The sequence below is a fragment of the Callorhinus ursinus genome, unplaced genomic scaffold, assembly GCF_003265705.2.
Source record: "Callorhinus ursinus isolate GAN/ISIS: 27379988/994484 unplaced genomic scaffold, GSC_fseal_2.0 scaffold10, whole genome shotgun sequence".
Lineage (NCBI taxonomy): Eukaryota > Metazoa > Chordata > Mammalia > Carnivora > Otariidae > Callorhinus > Callorhinus ursinus.
In genome coordinates, this window is record NW_027397072.1 from 68,035,878 (window position 1) to 68,048,302 (window position 12,425).

Sequence of the window (12,425 nt, forward strand, 5' to 3'; positions counted from 1 at the left end):
TCCGATTCCAATTATTTTTTATCTTGTGGACTTACTAATGGGGTAATATACATGGAAATAATTGGTAAACTATAAACACTGTAGAGATTTTAGGTGTTTTTTTATTGTTACTAACTTCATTATTGTTATGCAGAAGAAAATTAATCTACAATAGAAAACACCTTCGTCTGGAGAAAACTGCACATGTAGGATACCCTCCTGACGCAGGCTGTAGGAGATACCAGGGTGAGACGTGTCACTAGACAGGTGAAAGTGAGGTCAAGGGAAGCAGGACCTGAAAGCCTTTAATCCTATGGGTGACATATGAGTTAGGATAGAATAACTACATTAGAAACAATGGCCACTGAGCCAGTGGCTTCAAGTTACTTGGATTGAACTTATGTTTCAACTATCTCGCTACTGAATACAAAACATATTTAATCCACAAACTCCTGAGAGAACAGGGCACCTTAAACAATGGTGCAACAAACTACCAGTCAAACTAACATTTTCTCCAAAAGGCTTAGAGGTATTTCTCATTTTTGCTATATGAAGTACATACTAAATGGTCACAATATTGCCTTTCTACCCAAACGCTCCTTTAAAGATGCTCTTCCTCAAGGAACTGCTGGACCCAAAGAAAGCCAATCCATCAGCTGTTCAGTTACCTGTTGGGCGTAGTTATCAATTTATTGCCTCTTGGCTTCTAATCCATTCTTCATTGCCTGCTCTGTGATAACATTCATAGGCCCTGTAAATATTTCTCCTCCTGCTTTTGAGGCTTTATTTTCCTCATTAGTGAAAAAGGAAAGAATAAATGTATCTTGTAGGATTGTTATTATGATTGAATGTTATCTATGGGAAATAATCATCAGTGTGTAGAACATATTTTATGTTACCTACAATTGTTAGTTCTTACTCTCTGTCCATCTCTACCTGATCCAAGTCTTACCTACATGGATCCAGATAATTCATCTTCCATATGAAAGTTTAAATTAAAATATAATTTTCACAAAGGCCAAACAAGATTCTATTTTTCAAGATTCGGTTAAAGCACACTGACTCACATACCAATATAGTCAATACTATGTACTGAATTAATTGATAAATGACATCTTCCATACTATACCAGACTTTAGTTATTTACTCCATCTATTATAGTTTAATATTAAAGTGTATTAATTATTCTTTCCCTTGAGGCCAGATAATATGACTTTTTTTCACAGCCTTATAATATCTGGCACAGTGCAAAAAGCAAGGACTCAAAAAATACATATTGATTGAGTAAATGATATTTCACAAATCCTAACCTTTTTATTAGAATAAAAATGTTGGATTTATTATAAAACTTAATTAAGCCTATCTCTTTTCTGGACACGTTCAAAACATGAGATGCCACTTTTTCCTCTGTAAAGGTTGAGCTGCAGTGCAATTTTCTTCTTCAAGTTCTCTTACTGTACCTCCTCCTGAACTTCTGACATTAACTGTCACTCACTGTCAGGAGAGCTGTCTCAAGGCATGAACCAATCTTTAAGCTAAGGATAAATGTGAGCTGAATTGCACAGAGTAATGCGTCTCTCTACTTCCCGAAGGATTGCCTTCATGAGAAGGGAGAGTCCCCTGAAAGAATAGTGTCTGAATTGCCAAGCCTATCTAGCAGTGCAATTTTCAGTAGGCTGACCACGTGAATGTACATAGCCACAAAGAAGAAAAGTAGTTCTCTTGGAGTTTCAAATATAGCCATGAATAGCTAAGCATAATTCCACACCTGAACTTCTCATGAGAAGGAGTGAAAAAAGAACAGGAAGAATTTTCAAGGATGGCATTAAGAGAAAGAAAAGTTAGCACAGAACTTGGTAAAATGGTGAAGATAGAGAAAATTCATTTACATATAGTCTCAATAACAGGGATGTTTCAGAGATGCCTATGAAAGCCTGAAATTGATTAAGTGTGTGTTAAATAGCCTTATTTATTTATTTTTTTTTTATTTAGCCAAGCAAGGGAAACGCAAGGCAGAAATAAGTTGTTAGACTTGCAGATAGCAAAGAAAGTAAGAGAGGCCAGATATCCTATGTGGAACACACATGCCACAGCCCCTCTGCATTCTCTTTTCTTTGGGCAACAGAATTCATTCACATTCCTTATTAGGATGCTGATTCTAATCAGACACCATTGCCATGCCATTTAAATTCTGTCTGTAAAACCAGCCACAATCACCTACTATATTATAAAAACAAATTATTTAACCACTTAGCTTTTGGGTTAAGAATTTCATACTTCCCATTTACTGTTGAAAACCCTACAAAAGGTGGCTATACCTAGCCCACTTGGGCTAAACTAAACTATGATGGTCCAGCTACCCAGAATAAGAGAAATCGAGGATTTCTTATAATATTACGTTTGAGGAAAATGAAAGGATAAGAGAATAGTTAGCCAGAAGCAGGGAGACTGATTACAGCCTTTACGTGGTGAGAGTGAAATTGGATTAGTCTCTACCTGAGAACTGGGACACCTCCAGCGGGGTAAGAGGTTGAAAGAAAAATTATACAAGGCAGGATGATTAGTTTGTTTGTACATCTTGGTAAGCTGTCTTATACTTTACCTCACACCTCTTTTTGCTGAAGCATTGCCCCGTGCTGTGCATTCCCCTATGTGAAGTGGAGATATTTTTGCTTAATTTGCAATGGACCAAAAGAGAGCATTTAATTCTCTATTAAGAGATGAACTAGTACAGAAAATTAAGACTCTATCACACTTTCTCTGCACATGGATGATCATCAGCTTAATTCTATCCCACTACTTGTAAGAGCAGTCTGAAGCATGGAGTGGCCTCACAGGGCAATGTAGAGGGATGGAATGAGGCTCTCAGGGACAGAAAATTGGGATTTCCCACCTTCAGAAAAATGCCAGTACCTTGGTTAATACAGTATTTTAAACATCAAGCTAATTTAGTATTGAGTTCTTTAAAAAGTTTACAAAATCTATCTGCCATCCCAATGCCTAATCAAGGCTTGTCCAAGGCTCAGGATTCATGCGAAGTTCTGCTGAGGACTTGATTTCCCTCGGCCTGCCATTCCCACAACCAGCTGCCATGGGCCTGCTATATCCTTTTACAGGCAACAAGTGAAGGCTATGACAACACTAGGAGAGAAAATGGGAAGGGGGCAAAGTTGGTGGGGTAGGAAGGGAGGGAAGAATATAGAAGTGTAGTAAAAGCAGACATAAACAAGAAGAAAAAAAAATAAGAATGATGGTATAACAGGGAGGAAATACACTGTAATTTGGTTGAGAGCCAAAAAAAAAAAAAAAGATGAAATCTTGCCATTCGTAACAAGATGGAAAGAGCTAGAGAGAATAATGCTCAGTAAAATAAGTCAATCAAAGAAAGACAAATACCATATGATCTCACTCATATGTGGATTTAAGAAACAAAACAAACGAGCAAAGGGAAAAACAGAGAGAGAGGGAAACCAAGAAGCAGACTCTTAACTATAGAAAACAAACCGATGGTTAGCAGAGGGGAGGTGGGGGGGGGGTAGGATGAAATAGGGGATGAGGATTAAATAGTACACTCATCATGATGAAAAATGAAATGAAATGGCATAAAATAAATTAGATAGTGCAAGCCTCCTTTCTTTTTAGGGAAATTGAGAAAAATTATTTAATCTCAGTCACCTCATGTGTAATTTAGAGATAATATCTCCCTGACCCACTTCCTGGGGTTGCTGTAAGAATCAAATGTAACCAACTAGTCAAAGTAATCTATGCCTTATAAAGAACCATTAACATACTTTAGGTTTTAATCTTTGTCACATTCAAGCTATCCTGAGGCTGGGACTGGGTTCTAGTATCACAATCAATGTGGGTCCAAAAGATACTAATAAATAAACACATACACAGGTAAATATGCAAGTGAATAGGTAAATGTATAAATAAGGTAGAGGCAACTTTGTCAACGTTTCCTGGGAGTAGGCAGGACCACAGAGGGAGCATGAGAAGAAGATGCAACCCTAGAAGTGTAGGAGTTATGAAGCTCTCTCTGGAAGGGATTTATCCCAAGATGTGAAAGAAAGAGAGAGAAAGAGAGAGAGAGAGAGAGAGAGAGAGAGAGAGAGAGAGAGAGAGAGAGAGGAATTCTGATTCTCTTGAGTAAGATAAAAACTGAAGGCCAGTGGCAGAATTTAGTCTGTTGATGATTATTTCAACAGTATTTAAGACATGAATACCTTTAAGCAGGTATGTGTCCAGCTGGTTGGCACTACTCTGTAGCGCTTTTCCAGCTTTACTAATTTATTTTTTGCATATGCCTGAACTCTGAGAACGTTTAAGTTCCTTGGCCTCCGATTGAGGAACGTTCCAAATCATGGTAGTCTACAACTGAACCCGGTTTGAAGTAATGTGATAATTGCTTATATGTTTGATTAAAAAAAAAGTGAGGAGGCCACATAGGACATTCTCCTCCTCTGTCTGCTGCCATCTTGAAGCCAGTCCCCTCTCTCTCTTCAGGTTAAAAATGACTTCTTTCTGAGAAAATAGAATTCCCTCCGTTTGGTGCAGGAGACTGCAAGAGGATACAAGCAGCTCAGGGAAGGGTGGCATCAAAGAGTAAAGAATTCATCAAGAGCAAATTTTGTCAACCTCACAATTTCTCTCCTCCCTATTTCCTATCTTCTTGTTCAGAGGTGACGAACCTGAAAGAGAGCATGGTGGATTATCCCAGGATTATAAAGAAGAGAAAAGAATGTCTGCACATTCCTTCCTCCTCATAATCTTCTATTTCAAATTCTGCTTTGGGCTCAGTATCTTGAAATTACAAGGCTTCTCAGAGTACATTTATCTGTGTGCTGTCTAAACTGGAGAGTGATTTAAGAGTAAAATAGAGTAAAATCTTTAGGATTCCATTAATTTTGATTTGAGATAAGGCTAGCATAAATAAGGACAGACATTTCACTAAATATATGCAGTTCTGAATTTCAGAGTCTAATTTTTGAGGAAACAGAGTTACTTTAAAATAAATGGCATTTTCAAAATCATTAAAATGATTTTTAAAATCGTTAAAGACATCAAAATTCCTTTTACATGCCTTCATTGTCTTTATTCAGCAATTAGTTCTCCATTGTGAACATGCTTTTATATTTTGAACCCATATTTATGGAAAGGAGATGAGTTTCAAATTGCTATTTTCTCATTAATTTATCTCAATTTACTTATTAATATACAATTATATGTACTGCGTGCTATAAAAATTTACAAAATTGCATTTGAAAGCCAGCATTTTAATTTTCAGCTATTTACTAGGTCATTCTGAATTTTCCAGGTAATAAACTAAACACTCAAGTTTTCCACCATATCATTTACTGACTTTTTTTTTTTTTCTTCTTAGCACTGCCTTTTACCCTTTTAAGTCACTGGAAGATCCTTCAGACTTTTTTTTTTTTTTCCACTGAAGTACTGGGACAATAGCTGAGCAATACACTTTCCCCGGGTTCCTGAACAGACTGAGATTTGAGAACTCCATGGCTTTGCACAGACTGTTTCATGAGCCTGGAATGCTCTTCCCCAACCTTTATCTCTTCCTGTAAAGTTCCTACTTACTCATTTCTAAAATTAGCTCAGTATCATCTTTCCTGAGCAGCCATTCCCAATTCTCAGAGAATAAGTTAGCTGTCACCACTTTGGCCACAAGCCACACCTTTCTGGTACCTTATAATTATTTTTCTGATGTCGGTCTCCCACATAAACTGTGAGCTCATTAAGAACAGACAGAGAATCTCATTCCCCTTTTTAGCCTGTGACAAACACCAAAACTATCTTCTTGGTGGTAGACCTCAAGGCGCTATGATTCTGAGATCTTATTTTTATGAAACCCCAAATTTTCTGTATAAGTCATGAATCTAAAGTATACAGGTCACTAGTGGAAATGGTTATTTTTATTTTACACAAAGAACAATGGACTCTGAAAAAGAGTTCAGAGGAGGTGGAGGTTTTCATTAATGTTTCAATGGGTGGTTTTCTGGACCCTTCCTATGTCACCTCCACCACTGACAGCCTTTGACAAAAGGGATTTAGCATTTGAAAAGAAAAAATTAGCAAGAGGAATGGAAATTGCAGGTCAAAAGAGAAATATTTAAAGAGAGATTTTACTGCATATGACTATTCCTAAATTTGGTATGCTTAGGAGAAAAAAAAACCACTTTTGAAAAGGTATAGTTTAGAAGAGATACAGGGAGGAAAGCACTTGGGCATTAAACACAAGTACTTAGGAAGAAAAGGGGCTATGAGAAGTAGTTCAGAGGTCAATCACAGATGCTAAAACTTCCTTTGTGAGCAATACAAGGGAAAAATAAGCCTCATGGTGTTATAATTAGATGGAAATCAAAAGAGGTGATAGCCCTTCAATCACCAAAACTTCATAAAATCACCTAATGCTTTCCTCTGGAGCATGACTTTTGGTCAAGAATGACAAAAATTGTTTGGCTGGGCTGAAAACACTGAGATTATAGGCAGACTGCAGACTTTATCAGTAAATTCACTTGCATGTGCACTCCTGCAAGCCCACGCATACATACACGCTCACAGACACACAGACACACACACACACACTCCACGCGCACGGACACACAGACACACACACATACACACTCCATTCGGTTTCCGGTCTCTTGTTGTTCATGCTGCTTTCTTTGACTAGTCCCTCATTTTTAAATCAAAGTTAATGTGGCACTGAAGTTCCAATATTCAGCTTGTGAAATCATTATAGAGATAAAAACACATACACAGGTGGGCTGTCATATTTCTAGAGAGGAATCTTTTATGCTCTTCAATTAAGTGATGCTTGCCTCTCTCTTTTTTCCTCCTACGACTCATTGCTGAAAAGTTTTGACTAATTCTAAGGAGTCATATAATTGGATATTCACTATTCATCTATTCAGCTGATAAGCTAATCAGTCCTTAGGAAATGTTGACTTACCCATCATCCTGTTTTACTGGCTACATGTTCGCAAGCCAATTATCAAACCACATCTTTTATTTGAAATAAGAAATTCACTAATTCTATTCTTGATCATAATTCTATAGAACCATAATAAGCATCACATCACATAGACTATTGGCTTTTAATTTAGGACCCCAGTATTCCTGAGATCTGTAGAATGTAGCATTCAAAACTATTAGCCTAAATTACTGACATAAATACTGACTGAAAAAAAAACCCCACAAAAATTTACTCCCCAAAAGGAAATATAAGCACAGATTAAAGTCAATTAAAGCATCAGTGATAGAAATAAAGAATGATTCCATTGACAAATTTTACATTGTTGTTTAAGATTTAAGAACATAAAATATGAGATTTTATTTTTTCTGAGTTTTGTATAATAAACATTGAATTTGGAACTTATAATTAAATATCAGTGGGGCTTTTAGAAACAATCTATCATTTGTAAAATAGGACATGTGTGTATTAAGTTAAAAAATAAATGAATAGCTATGCAAAAGCAGGACAAATGATATTTGTTTTAGGTATTTGCCCACAGTGAAGACCAACTCACATATTTTGAAAATAGTTGCACTTCTATCAAAGCTCTCTAAAAACACTTGACATAAAGAATCCTTTTTAAAGGAATGAATTTTAAGCATAAAACAACAGGAAATGATGCTTTTAGTGTTTAAAGCAATGGACTAATAAGATGAAAGGAAATCCTACATTCAAGAGGTTAATTTCTTCACTAAAGAACTCAATTTGGTTTAATCTGAAAAGCGCTTCAGTGAAAATACAGCTCCCTGATTGGATATCTTGAATGGGAGAGGGGAAGATAGGAATAATTGTTGAATAGTAATTCTGCAGCAGTAATGGGGTCCAGACCCCTGCCTACATCTCCAGACACATCTTGCATTGTTCTTCCCTCTCATATCATACTCAAGATGTATTACACAGCTGTGGTTAACTGAACACACCATACAACTTCCTGTCTCTGATTTTGACATACTAGTTTACCTCTTTACCTTCCCAGCTCCCCCGTTTCCAATGTCTGACTAGTTTGCATCTCTTTGCTCTATCACAGATCCGTCTTCATCTTTTATATTAACCTTTCCCAGGACTCTTGAGTATTTATTTAATCACTCCTTCTACCAAGGTATTTCTCACACTACACTGTAATATTTTGTTTATGTGCCCCTATCTCCCTCCAGACTGATCTCCTTGGTAGGACATTCTAGGTCTTTTAAATTGCTTATCCCTAGACACACTTGTGCTATCTGTCAGAACACTGGCACACAGGGGAGCATCTGGGTTTGTTTCCATTTACACATGTCATCTCAGAATGCTCGGGACTTAACCTCAAGACAGTGACTCAGTGACTCTCTCTATGCTTTGCTAAATAAACATCTGATGTTTGGAAACTACATATATATATATATTTTTTTTATCAAGAAAGTAAAACATTTTAACTTCACACTGATAATTTGTATTTCTCCAATCATGGTGCCTTAGTATGAAAATATACAACTAAAACCGATGTAAGAGATGCATTTTCCTCTTTAGCAAGAGGCTAGCAGGAAGAATCATTGTACGGTGGGCTTTTTCTAGGGCCTTCACATACCAGATCTCATTTTGTCTTTGCAATTACCTTGTTCATTTATTCAACAAGTATTACCAAGTTTTCCTCTAATCCAGCCACTATCCCAGGCAATGTATAAGATATATTGATGCCTTTGCTCTCATGATATTTGCACTGATGTGGACCAGACATACTTTAATTAAGTATACACATTTTCAAGTACCATTAAGAGAAGAAAGCAGGGTTGGTAGAGAGTCACCAAGAGTTTCCTCTCCTCCCCTCCCCTCCCCTCCTCTCTTCTCTCTCTTTCTTTCCTTTCTTTTTGTACTATGCAGTCAGGAAAGGTTCTCCTAATGAGATGGCATGTGAAGACACCTGAATCATGAGAAGGGGCTAGGTATTAAAATTGATTGGGTGAAATTTATGCCAGGCTAACAGAACAAGTGCAATGGCCCTGGAGAGGGCACAAGGTCTCTCCGAATGAGAAATAACAAAGAACATAGTAACGCAGTGGCATGGGAAGACAGGTAGGGGCCAGGTCATGGGGACCCTGAAAATAATTGCATGGTGTTTGATGAAATAGAGATTCTATTTTTCAAAATCCACTCATGCTACAGAGTGGAAAGTGAGCTTTATGGGGACAAGAATGGAGGAAGGAAATTGGCAAAATTGCATAACCAGACAAGAGGTGATAGAGGCAGCGTTATAAATGACAGGATTCAAAATATTTTTGGTAAGTAGCACTGAACTGCTACTGGGTTGTTTGTGGGATGATGTGAAAGTGTTAGGGAAAACCAAAGATGACTTCCAGATTTTTGGCCTGAGCAGCTGGGTACTATACTGTGGTACTATCAGTTGGAGGGAGAGTAGGCAGAGGAGAAGGGCCAAGAGCAGAGTAGCCAAGATGTTGAATGGATGATCTGTGTTAAGTTACCAGTAATAATAACACACACAGTTATCAGGAGGAAGAGAGCAAAGCAGTTGCTTACATTTAAAGAATAGCAGGATCCAGATAAGTGGTGAGTGATGACAGCAATAAAGACACCAAGTGGGCAGCAAAGTCCAATTTTACAAAACTACTCTGTTCCTGATTCATTTTGATTCAAAATAGAGGGAAAAATACGTCAACATTTGGATTCAATCTACGAAAAAATAGCCTTATACTTAAGTAGGTAGATTTTTTTTTTATAAAAGTGTTCTAATCACAGTGTATAATCAAAATATATCTTAGAGAACATACAATGTGTCAGCTTCCTTAAAGTTATTTCAAAGGGTTTTAAGTAACTTCATATGGTAGGTAAGTGGAGTCTTCAGAACAACATTAAAATGATCAAATGAAAAGAGACTGGACTAGATGATTTCCATCTGAGGTTCCCTTTAATTCTCAACACAACATGATTCTCAGGACATCTTTTGGGGCTAATAAGCATTAGCTACATAAAAGATGGATGCTATTGGAGCAGATTTTATGAAAATAATGGTTTCCCCTAGATAGAATATGCTTCATGACTCTGAACTAAGCAACACCAGTCATACCAAGTCAATCCTCACCACACTGGGTCTATGTAAAAGCTTTTGGTATTACAACTAAAACAACATGGCTTGGGACAGTCTTGGTGGATGCCTGCTTGGTTTAATTTGTATTAACAATGCTCTCTTGTGCTTTCAAAATTGTCCTGGTTTGGAAGATAAAGTAAATGGCCATGCCAATTAAAAATGATATGTGCATCATCTTGCCAATTAAAGCAGAGAAACAAATATTAAACAAGGAAACTAAGGCATCTCAAATGCCAAAATTTATACTATCCCAGAGAATTTAATTTGATCCTTCTGAACATATACCTATTACCAAAATAGTGGAAAGAAGCTGGAATAAGTTTGTTCCTTTTCAGGGATGAAGTGAATTTCCATCTTCCCCCTCTATCTATATGCCTGATTTATGGCAGACAATGTATACTAGTGATTAAGGAATGCCTTTTAACATCCGGGAAATCTGGATTTAAATCCAAACTTTGACACTTCATGGCTGTGTGACTTTGGATAAGTTACTTAACCTCCCTAAGTCTCATTTTCTCCTCTGCAAGTTGATATCATAGGATCTTTCTTACGAAGTTGCCCATGGTTAGAATTCTTTAAGTGAGAGATGGTGCCATTATAATAATTATCAGGACCATCACCATTAACATCATCATTGTCATTATCCTCCTATCCTCTCCAAGACCCCTAGACAATGTTTCATCATTATTCCCTTTTCTTTCTAAATCAACTATTTCCCTTCATATTTTTCTCCTCTGTCACTTCCAATGTAAACACAAAACAAAATAAACAGAATAAAACTGTAAAACCCAATCCAGTGTTCTTTAGTCATCTTCTACCATCAGCAAAATAACTTCAGAAGATAGTCTTCTCTTACTTTTTTTTTTCTTTCAATTTTCCACCCAGTGCAATTTGGTTTCCGTCTCTTCCGTTCTGTTGAAAAAGTTCTCCAAAGAGTACCCAAGGACTTAAAAATTGTCAAAGTGAACGGCTCGCTCTCAGTTTTTTTTTAAGTTTTTTTTTTTTAATTTATTTGAGAGAGAGACAGAGGGAGGGAGAGAGAGAGAGAGAGAGAGAGAGAGAGAGAGAGAGAGAGAGCAAGCACGAGCAGGGGTAGCTGCAGAGAGAGAGGGAGAAGCAGGTTCCCCACAGGGCAAAGAGCCTGATGTGGGGCTCGATCCCAGGACCCTGGGATCACGACCAGAGCCGAAGGCAGACACTTAACCAACTGAGCCACCCAGGAGCCCCTGCTCACTCTCAGTTTAATTTTACTTGACAATCTTCAATATTTGACCCTACTAACACAAGTTTCTGTTTGCATCTGCTCTGGATTCCATGACATCACCAGGTTATCTCCCTATATTTCTGGTCACTAGTTCTTGGTCTAATCGTGAAATATACACGTTTATTTGGATACTTCATAAATACCTGAACCCCTGGATTTAAAGCCAAACTCCTCTTCACAGACCTGCTCTTTCTGCATCCTCTCCTATCTAATTATTGTAGTTTGAAAAGGCCCCCAAATCATCCTATATTCCACTCTTCACATAACCATCTATAGCCAATTAATTCCACCAAACGTTTCTCGTATTTCTCAAATCCATCTCTTTCTCTTCATTTTTACTATAGTTGCCATATGTCAGAATCTCTTTATTTCTCACTTGGACTATTATATACAATTTCCTCATCTGTATCCCTGCTTCCAGCTTTCTTCCTACATAACTCTATGTTCTCCAAATTATTGACACAACGATATACTTAAAGTGAAAAGCTTTCCAAATTTCTCACAACACATAAAAGGCCAAAATTTCAAACTTCTGGGCATGTCAACAAGAAGAGCTGCTACTGCTCGTGGGGTGCTTTTGTTTAAGTTGAAAAGATTGACCTTCCTCAAATTAAAAAAAAAATGGGGATGTTTCTGTTGCACAGCCTGATCAATCCTATTCTTTGAGTCTCAGAAATCAGTGGGAGCTACTGCTGTGTCAACCTCTCTCTCAGCTGGGGAGCTTTCCATGAATATGAAATGTTTCCACAACACTTACCTGTTTCCCCACACTCTGGATGCCAGGATGCATATACCTCAGCAGCCCTAACATTCCATGCCTGCCCCTATATTTTGTCTTGCAGATCAGGTGACCACGGCAGGTCTGAAGTGGGGAAACCAGATGTCCCAGAGTGACAGTGGCTAAAAGAAACCTTGGTGGACGTCCAGAATCAGGTTATAAAAGGCACACATTTGTGCCAGTGTGTGTCTTCTTGCATAATTTTCTGAGCTTATATATGGATAACCTACCCTGCTTCAGGTTAATTTATGTCCACTGTGTGAATGTGTTCCCTTAAATATTACACCTTCAT